The 11,020-nt window shown below is 43.1% G+C and overlaps 1 protein-coding gene across 4 annotated transcripts in view; it reads right to left on the reverse strand.

Annotated features, from left to right (window-relative positions):
• The window catches only part of ATXN1 (ataxin 1), a 165,324-nt gene extending 157,623 nt beyond the window's left edge, over positions 1–7,701 (reverse strand). For 3 of the 4 annotated variants that reach the window (XM_027745054.2, XM_039386683.1, XM_039386684.1), the window contains exon 1: positions 7,596–7,701. The gene's annotated coding sequence lies outside the window, so the exon portion shown is untranslated. The remainder of the gene's footprint in view (positions 1–7,595) is intronic. The other variant, XM_027745056.2, reaches the window with a different exon arrangement.
• Between the last annotated feature and the right edge of the window lie 3,319 nt (positions 7,702–11,020).

The following is an 11,020-nucleotide window of genomic DNA, read 5'->3' on the forward strand; positions in this document are numbered from 1 at the left end:
TGCCTTAAACATTTTTAAAACCATAACCATTTTTAAACTTACAAAGCAATTTTCATCTCACTCTTGCCTCATACTTTCACAAAAACGTAATTCTGTGAAAGCCACAACAATTGCTTGTTCAACAGAGACTGCTACTCTCTGAAGTGCTTTCTGAGATAGACTTGTACGGACAGACGTGGGTAGAAATGAATACTCCAAAAATATCCACAATAGATAATGAGCAGTGTCTAGAAACAAAACAGAAAAAAAAAATGTACTGCAAATGCAGCCCAAATTGGAACGAATGCCTACAGTAGCAACAGTACAGGAAGAGCAGAATGTTATTGTACATTACTGGCATGCAGCCCATAATTACAAAAAATACTGCAGTATTCCACGGTAACAGCATAAAATATTATCATTTCAAACAAGCAGCTGCAGCACCCTGACCACAGCAACCAGAGAGCAGAGAGCCAGGGGAGGAGAGGGCGGCCAGCTGCCAAAGGATCCCCACTGCAGAGGGTGAGCAGGCCACAGGGCTGGTGGCCTCAGGACAGCTTCTCCTCATACCCATGGCTCCACTCCATCAGGGCACAAAGGGCCACTGCTCGGCAGCAAAGGGCTCTCACATGGGCTCCAGCTGCCGAGCCCTCTAGCAGAGGGGAAGCATGATGGTCACTCTGCGTTCTGCCTCTCGCTATAGTGTGCCCTCTGCCAAATTTGCATTTTCACATTGTCTTGGATTCAATAAAATCTTTCACCATTCCAGCTCCCCTGCACTAACTAACCCCTGTGTTACCCAGCCCCCTCTAACACCCAGCCAAGAGGTTTTAGCAGTGGCCTAGCAAGAGGCTCCCAAAGCATGGGTTGGCATATGCTGCCATTATGATGGCTATCATTCGCCTCCCCAGATGGCTCAGTTGCTCCACCATATATCAGCAAAATGGGAGAAAACATGCCCACAAGTTCATCAGCCACGCTCTTCTCAACTGCTCTACTCAAGGACTGCCAGCGCAGACTGCAGTCCCACCATGGCAAACAGAAAAAACCCAAAAAGCTACAATTAAGTCCGTCTGCTCACTGGCATGCACTGCATACAAATGAATAGTCCTAGCTCAGCATTTGTAGAAATAACATCTATCACATTTAGTCTCTACATGGATCATAAAAAAAGACCATCTAAGAATCATAGAATCAACTAGTTTAGAAAAGACCTCCAAGATCATCAAGTCCAACCCTTGATCCAACACTGCTGTGGTTACTAGACCACGGCACTAAATGCCACATCCAGTCTCATCTTAAAAACCTCCAGGGACAGTGAATTCACCACCTCCCTGGGCAACCCATTCCAATGTCTGATTACTTTCTCTGCAAAAAATTTCTTCCTAATATCCAACCTAAACCTCCCCTGCCACAGCTTTAGATTATGCCCTTTTGTCCTACTGCTGGTTGCCTGGGAGAAGAGACTGACTCCCACCTGGCTACAATCTCCTTTCAGGTAGTTGTAGAGAGTGATGAGGTCTCCCCTGAGCCTCCTCTTCTCCAGGCTAAACATCCCCAGCTCCCTCAGCCTCTTCTCATAGGACTTGTGCTCCAGACCCTTCACCAGCCTTGTTGCTCTTCTCTGGACCTGCTCCAGCACCTCAATATCCTTCCTGAACTGAGGGGCCCAGAACTGAATACAGTACTCAAGGTGTGGCCTCACCAGTGCTGAGTACAGGGGAAGAATCACTTCCCTGGTCCTGCTGGCCACACTGTTCCTGAGACAGGCCAGGATGCCATTGGCCTTCTTGGCCACCTGGGCACACTGCTGGCTCATGTTGAGCTTCCTGTCAGTCCAAACTCCCAGGTCCCTTTCTGTCTGGCTGCTCTCCAGCCACTCTGTCCCCAGCCTGTAGCGCTGCAGGGGGTGGTTGTGGCCAAAGTGCAGGACTCGGCACTTGGCCTTGTTGAACCTCATCCCGTTGGAATCAAACCATTTCTTCAGCTTGCCCAGATCCCTCTGCAGAGCCCACCTGCCTTCCAGCTGATCCACACTCCCCCCCAACTTGGTGTCATCTGCAGATTTGCTAACGGTGGACTCAATCCCCTCATCTAAATCATCGATAAAGATATTAACCAGAACTGAGCCCAACACTGATCCCTGGGGGACACCACTAATGACCGGGCGCCAACTGGATGCAGCCCCGTTCACCACCACTCTCTGGGCTCAGTCAGCCAGCCAGTTCCTCACCCAGCACAGAGTGGCCCTGTCCAAGCCATGGGCTGCCAGTTTTTTCAGGAGAATGCTATGGGAGATGGTGCCAAAGGCTTTGCTGAAGCCCAGATAGACCACATCCACAGCCTTCCCCTCATCCACCAGGTAGGTGACCTGATCATAAAAGGAGATCAGGTTGGTCAGACAGGACCTGCCCTTCCTAAACCCATGCTGGCTGGGTCTGATTCCTTGTCCATCCTGTAGGTGCTGTGTGATTGCACTTAGGATGATTTGCTCCATAACCTTGCCAGGCACTGAGGTCAGGCTGACCTGTCGTTTCCCAGGTCCTCCCTACAGCCCTTTTTGTGGATCGTTGTGACATTCACCAACGTCCAATCATCTGGGACCTCCCCAATGAGCCAGGACTGTTGGTAAATGATGGAGAGTGGCTTGGTGAGCTCTTCTGCCAGCTCCCTCATCATGTCTCAGTCATATGTTTTCTGCAGACTTTATGCACTTGCAGAACTAGCAAGAGGAAAAGAAAAGCAGAGACCCGAACAATGAGGTTAGCAGAGAAGGAAACACTGTTCAAATGAATGTTACTTATTTGTAATGCACTATCCTGGTTTCAGCTGGGATACAGTTCATTTTCTTCCTAGTAGCTGGTAAATGTTGTGGGGTTTTGATTTAGTATGCGAATAATGTTGATAATACACTGATGTTTTAGTTGTTGCTCAGTAGTCAAGGACTTACCCTAAGTCAAGGACTTTCCTGTTTCCCATGCTCTGCTAGCAAGGAGGTGCACAAGAAGCTGGGCTGGAGCATGGCCAGGACAGCTGAGCCAAACTGGCCAAAGGGATATTCTATACACTAGAACATCCTACTCAATATATAAAGTGAGTGAGTTGCCCAGGAGGGGCTGATCACTCGAGAACAGGCTGGGTATTGGTCAGCAGGTGGTGAGCAACTGTGTTGTGCACTACTTGTTTTTCTTGGATTTTATTTCTCTTCTGGTTATCTCCCTTTTTGTTACAGCTTCATCATCATTATCATCATCATTAGTAATATTACATTTTATTAAACACCTCTTATCTCAACACAAGGGTTTTACCTACTTTTTTCCAGTTCTCTTCCCCATTCCACTGCAGGAGTGCAGGGAGCGAGTGGCTGCATAGTACTTGGTTGTCATTTGTGGTTAAACCACAACACTCATGCTTCCTATGTAGGCTGCAAACAGTACAGATTATCCAGACAGAACTGCAAAGCCTGAGCTTTGCCTTAGCTACCAATGCTGCCTCAGGTATTTGGCCTCTCCCCACAGACCAAGAACTCTGAAGTTTAGTTTGAAATACACGAACACTGTTAGGACAGTACCTTTTAGAGATATTCAAATCATGATGAAAACTGTTTCTCATGCTGCCAACCAGAGATATGCTGTTTTTAGGAGAGAGCAAATTAACTGCCATACCTAAATACCTGCCAGTTCACCCGCACTTTTCATCTTTCCCACACCAGATTTTCTCTGCCAAACACAAAAGGGACTATAGTATATATTTGTAATATATATGCAACAAACTGCAGTAATATATGCAGTAGATTGAAATACTGCATTTTTGTATCCTCGTAGCCAATTCACTGGCTTAAGGATTCGAAGTCCCACAGGGAATATTGCAAATACACATAAAGTCTCTGGGTGCTGGATTTGACTCTCTGATGTATGTAACAGATGTGTAAAGTAACACATAACCAGATGCCTCTCTAGTAAATGCACAGCTACAGACTGGACAGACTAAAAATGTTGTGTCCAAGGGCAAGGGAGAAGGGGAAGAACAAGAACAGTCACATATATAGCAAGGAAAGAAAAATTTAGGCTTTATGGATTTCTTGTCTACAATGCTGTAATTTTTCATGTCTGTAATTCAGCTATGGTATCACAAGAGAGGACTTTTTAGGAGGTGGGAGTCCAGCCATTGTGGCCCGGTTTGTACCATGTCAGGCTGATCAACTGTTTCTGGATGTCTTTGAAATTCCAGCGTCCTACCTCCAAAGCCTCCACTGTGACTTCAAAGACATTCATCCAGAAGAGAAGTCTAACTTCTTTAGAAGAAAAAAATCCTCTGGAAAAATAACATACGGCTGTATAATGGTAAACACCACAGAGGCCTTTCTCCATTCCCTGAGTTGGTGTGTCCTGGCAACAGTGGCCTGGAGAAAACAGCTGGTGTGCTTTCACAATGAGCTTATAAGGCAGAGGAGAACATTGGGTGAGAAAGTCAAAAACTTGTTTAAAAGCCCCAGCTTCAAATTTCTGGCTACTCTCATTTCATGAAATACGTTAAAACAACTCTCTACTATAAAGTATGTGAACCACTGACTTCAGATCTGGATCCTGCCTTTTGCAAAGCTGCTGGTGGGCTTGGATCCAAGGCTTTGGTTCAAGCTCTCAGGTACTCCACACTAAAATGACTTATACCATACATCCTTTACAATAAATAGCCTCACAGTGAGGAGCATTGGCATGGTTCACTTTTACATCACTCTCTTGAAAGTTTAAGGAAAGTACTGAAAACATTACAGCTTTTGAATATTTTGCCTTATGTGGTTTACAGTGAGCACAGCCAATGGCTGCATAAGCTTCACCCATTTCCATGTGACATCCTATGTGGTGTGAGTACCAGGTAATACCCACCAGAGCCCAGCAGAACACACATGGGAGCAGTGACACAGGCACGGCCGCATCTCACCACAGTGGTGCCCTGCATGGTGCCACTATGCTCTCCTGGCTGCCTTGCAGTGAAGGTCTCTATTCTCTGTTCCTACCACCTCCTCTTTACAAAGGCTCACAAACACATATTGAAACAAATGAATAATTCCATTATGTGCCTGGCAGTATGCACTTTCCTTCTGATTCATAAGAGCAGTGCCCTATTGAAAAGATCTATATATAGGGTGTGAAAAAAAATAATCTAAAGAAGTCTCCAACAAGCACACATATTGTCAAAGCCTCATTTCCGCTTAACACAAGTTACTTTGGGATCTAATGCAGCTGATTTGAGAGGAAAATACAAACAAACAAACAAAGTCTTCTTCTATTAGCTGGGGCAGGGGGTGGGGAAATCGAACTAGTGCCATCTTTGTTGAAGAGCTCCACAAAACTAATCGTTTAGAAGAGCTAAGGAACATGGACAGGGGACAATTTGTGACTGATCACTGCCATCTGAACATGGCATGCTGACAGCTGAATGAAGAGCAGAGAAAGGCAAAACAAAACAGCCATGTGTTTAATCTGGGCAGGCTCGGTCCCCTGTGTTCACTCCCAGTGAAAAATACAAAGCAGGAGAGAGTCGGTCTATCTGCCCGCTCAGCTCAGCACCCATGTAACTCTCTGGCACACATCACAGGACCTTCTCTAGGCACACAAATGGGGGTATTATTTCTTCACATGCTGACAAAAATAATCAAGAAAGGACAAGAGTAGCGGTACAATTTAAAATATCCTAAAATACATCTTTTGGCACCAAAGAACTTCCCTCCAATACTCTGACAATGAGCTCCTGCACTCTCTGATACAAAGAAAGCTAAAAACGACTTCAGTGATTTTCTGAGTGCAACATAGGGCTGATTAAATGGTTATAAAGGCCACACAGATGCTAGGAAGATACCTTTTCCTGAACTTGAATGCACGCTTCCTCAGAGAGCAACAAGAAGGCAGTTGTGAAAGAAAAATCGTGCATGTTGTCCTGGCCTGATGTCAATGAAAGAAAAACAGCAATAAAAGCATTTTGATTTATGTTCTGCCCAGCCAAGAAGTAATGCTTGCCTTTGGGAGAGTGGGACAGAGAGAAAGATTGGCTGAGAGTGATCACATGAACGTCACTGCAGTGCACTTCCCTCTCACCGATTTCACCAGGACTGTCACCCTACACCTCAAAGAGAGCAAGGCATTTCCCCACCTGAGCCTTCAAACAGATTTGCATTAATATCTCATTTCACCACTACAAAAATCTCCTCAGACTCCTAATGAAAGAGTGCTGTATTGCTGTTTGGGCTCACAGTCCATAGCGCAAGACCTGCAAGTAAAAAGGAGTTGGCTAGACCAATTTGCAAAAATTTGAACTTTTTGGATAAATCAGTACAAATACCTACAGGACTATTACAATTTCCCAAGCAATAGCTCTTGTCTACTGACCAGAAAGGAAATGTTTAGCTCCCTGCAGTGGGCCTGTTGATTTCAAAAGAACCTTAATAGCTCAATTCCTACAAAGCAAATACAGAGCCATCTCCAGGGGTCAGCTATGCTCTCCTCTTTTCTGAAATCTGGTAAGCAACATATGTCTGCAAATGCCACTTGCCAAAGGGTTTTGATATTCTGCACATTTGTGGGAATGTATACCCTGTTTCTTCCATGTTATGTGTGTCTTTTTGGTTCTGCAGGTTTCTTACAGGAAGTTTGTCCCTTTCAGCAAACTTGTGGGGCAGAACAGAGTAAATAACTTGAAATTTTTATTAAAGAAAGATGTTTTTTAGTGTTCATTTATGCAACATTATCAGTGGTTGAAAGTTTTACAACTGTAATATTTTCTCTTTACTAGACTCAGATATGATTCTATGCCAATGAGAAATAAAAAAAAAAAAAAAAAAAGATGACCAGAGGGAAAAGGTGAGCTTTTCCCTGCACCTCATCATTGTCCTTATCAAAAAAATTATTCAATCTGGACAACACAATTCAGCCTCAGTCAGGGAACTCTGCTATTCAAATATCCAAGTGCAATTTGCAACTCTAGTTATGAAAGGGGACATTATTTTCTTTATACATTTATCTCTACTTGTTCAAAGACACACTGATGAAGCAATTAAGGCAGACGCATTATTAAAGCTGGCGTAGAATTCACGGGCTCTGCTAAGAAGTTTGATATTTCAATGAGGTGTTTAAACATAAAAATGAGAAATATGTACTTAATACAAAAATATCACTTAATGCTGTAAAATCAGATTACTCATGACATTATCTGAAACAGTAAGAGAATTGTATATGCATTTTTCTGGCTGTGTGTTGTATGTTTTTCAATAGCTTCTTCTGCCGAGTTCCCATATGACATAGATTCCAAACTAGGAAATATTTAGGCACATGCCTAACTTTCAGGGAGAATAGTCTCATTGATTTAAACAGAGTTTAACCCTTATAAATGTCAGAATGATTGCCTGTTTGTGAGACTGGACCTCATGGGGTCCATTTTTAAAAAGATAAATGCATTACATATTTTTACTGCTGTTTCTGGGTTTGACATTACAGTTCTCTCCCTCCCTCTCCTGGTTGTTTTTATTGCCTTAGACAGAAATATCACGACACTCTGAGGCAAATAATGATTAATTTAATTACAAACTAACTAACTTATGACAAGACCCTCCAAGCACTTACCTCAAATCATGAGTGTTTCAAGATGCAATTGTAAATATTCTTTCTTTCCTCCTCTCACAGGAGATGTTGCAGACTTTTTTTTCTGTGTTTTGCATTAAAACTCTTTCCCTGTGCTCCAGGATCTTAAATAAAAACAAAACAAAAAAACCCACTCAGAATGAAAATGTCATTTCAAGTGACTGGTGGATGGCTCAGGGGAAATCCCTGACCTTTTTTCTATGTATATTTCATTATCTAAAGCAAGTGTGGTAACTTCCCCCAGCAGCAGCTCTTCTATGGGCTGAACTTTAAAAAAAACTCAAATAAAAAAACACCAAACACAACCCCCTCACACTCTTTTAGGCCACTCAAAACCATGCCATTTTTAAAATCTAGAAGATAGTACACTACAAAATATTGATTTAAAGCACAATCCAGTATATATCAGACTCCATAAATTTATGACAGAGAAAAAGGAAGAAAGCCCAGAATGTAAACCAGAAGAAAAATCATTATGTAAAGTATTCAAGTGCTACAGTTTTATTATTACTACCACTGTTATTATCACTAATAATACATATATGGCCAACTCCCTAAACCTTCACTGAGTTACTGTAGTATTTCTGTAGTAGCAGCATGGGGGAAGTAGTAGCCCTGCTGGAGAAGTAATGCAGCATTAGCACTACAAAACCCAGCCCAGCTGACGAGAGAGGAAGGAAGGGAGGAGGAGCGACAAAGCAAATGAGTAAGAGTAACTGGCAGGTCCCTAATACAATCAATTTTGATATTCTCCACCATCACCAAAAAAGGTCTGAAGGGTTTTGAATTTTCAGTAATTGCTGTTACCAGAGCACTGTCTCACCACCACCACCACCCCCCCGTTTCACCCCGCTTCCTCTCTCATACCTGCAGAGCAAGGCTTGGCCAGGAGCCAGCTGGGTACGTAAGAGTCCAAAGCAGGCTCTGTCAGCAAGAAAATCCCCTGGCTACAAGGAGCAAACGCTGCCAGTCAGTGCAGAGTTCACTTTCCTTCTGAGAGCATGGTCTTGCATTTGCATGGTCCCTCTGGATTACAGGCATCCCAGTTATTTCTCTACAAACAATTTTTAGGACCAACAACCACATTCATCTTTGCTCTGTAAAAAGCCTGAAAGGCAAACTGTTCCCAGGGTTACACCTGTAGCAATCCCCATTGAAGCCAATGAACTCGTACAACACAACAACAAGGAGGATTTGACCTTGCGTGCTTGTAAGCCAGACCACTTTGATTTTCTTCCTCAGCTAGGACAGACAGGCAGCCCGAATAACTTTTTCTCTTGCCTTTAATTAAGAAACAAAGACATTATCCACATGCTTTCTGTGGCTGAATATACTTCAGAAAATACAACTTTTCCAAAAGTGGTCAAAAATTCAAAAAGTACAGCTTTATACATCAGTTTATTCCCCTACATACCCTGGAGGAAAACAACCCAAAACTCCAAGCAGATCAACACACAAACAAGGGGGAAGGTGGGCTTCCCTTGACAGAGGCTGTGTATCTGTCACCATTCCCCAAAAACTGCTCATGGCACAAAAAAAGACAAAATACTCTGTTTAAATTTCTCTGCTCCCCTACTCTGTTGTGCTTATTCTTGCTTACGTGGTGTTATCTCTTTCTTCAAGGAGCCTGCTCGCATTCAGCACAAGTAAAGGCTGCAACAGCCAAGCCTAAAGACTTGCAGGAAGCAGACAAAGCCCTCTAAAGCTGTGACACAAATCCAGAGAAGGCTGGAAGTTCAAAGCGAAACGAGGACAGTTTGTCCATGACTTATGCCACCTAGAAACCATTCTTAATTTAAGAAAAAGTGTTAAAGGGATTATCTTACAGAGTGTCACCCTGCCGAATCAACTAGGTTCTGCCTCTCAATTTTTTCCCTGATTCATATACGAGATGGCTAGGGATTCTATTTTAAGATCAAAATCAGCATAAAATCCTCCTGTTCTCACTTACATACTTACATTTTTAATGCTCTGTTTAAAGAGTCAAAAAAGTTGTTTGATGGACAGATTCCCAGCTATCCTCCAGACTTTTCTGCGTGACCTATGGGCACATGCTATGTGACACTTCCTGAAGGGCTGAAATAGCTCTGAATGACACTTGAGCTCTTACAGTGTAACTGAAGTATTAGAGTTTGGCTCCTAAAGCACACTGTCACTTAACCCCAATTTCTCCGTGCCTCAGTTTCCCCTTCCTTTACAACAAAGATAACAGTATTTTCCCATCTCAGAAGGCTGATGCAAGGAACACAACATCCATGCTGATTTACTGGGTAATATGGGCAAAGTTATAGATGCATCAGGATGAATCTTCACATACACAGAAAAAGACCAAAATGAGGAGTGAGTCATCAGCCTGTCCCTCTGAAACTGTTTTGCTGGACAGTCATTCAGTATACAACTCGCTTCTCCAGGGTGCTCCCAGAAAGCGTGGGGGACACTGAATGGATTCACTGTAGTCACACAACAGCTTTACAGCTGCTGAAAAAAGGCCTATTATAGGCCTGCATTTTACTATCTTGAGTAGCATACATAAAGTTGCTGTACAGCTTCCATTACCCATCTGATCCTTTCAGAAACAGGAGAAACAAATCAGGGCTTGTCAAAAGAAAATAGATTTAACTGTGATGGAGGAAATGTCTGGTTTTCAAAAAAAAGTAACAATTTATATAGCAGATGATAAAACACTAAAAATTCAATGTAACAAAAATACTTTAATTCATTCTGCCTTCCCTTTTTTGCTATGTCATAATACTATAAGCCAACTTCAAGCTCCACCATCAGAAAGAAGCAGCAGACCTCCCATACACGTGTGCTCTTCCTGCAGTCAGTCTGCTCATGGTTTGCACCTCTACACATTGATATTTGCTCAGTAACTGAAATGGTATCAAAACCCACAGTGAACTCTTAACACATAACTATTGGGTCACACATACGAGGACTCACTCGACAGTCAGATAATGCTGGACTTTGCCAAACATGTGAGTAGATTTGACAGTCTTTTCTGAATGTCTTGATTTTTCTCTGTAGTGTCTGCCGAGTTAGGGAGGAAGGACAGTCCTGAATTAGGCACATTCCTCCCAGCATTCAAATACTCCACTCTCCCCCTTCTGGAGAAATGAATGCAGCTTCAAACAAATTAAAGGAGTATTATGTCAGCTCTTTCATTTTTCCTGGTGCACTAAATGAGGCAGTGCTCGGCTTCTCTAGCCCCCAGCAGAGGCAAATGAAGGCTCGTTCTGAGGTAAAACTCCTCCTTTCTCCTCCCATACACAAAGCATTGACCCTGCCAGCTGCAAAGAAGCTGAATTCAACCAGGGCCATTCAGCAGCCTATCACACCTGCAGCATGTTGTACTGCTAACCCCCAAGAATTTAATGATGGTCAATCAGCACTCATCTCCCCAAAAT

Source organism: Pipra filicauda, unplaced genomic scaffold (genome assembly GCF_003945595.2).
Source record: "Pipra filicauda isolate LSUMZ 115617 unplaced genomic scaffold, ASM394559v2 scaffold49_size4853605_pilon, whole genome shotgun sequence".
Lineage (NCBI taxonomy): Eukaryota > Metazoa > Chordata > Aves > Passeriformes > Pipridae > Pipra > Pipra filicauda.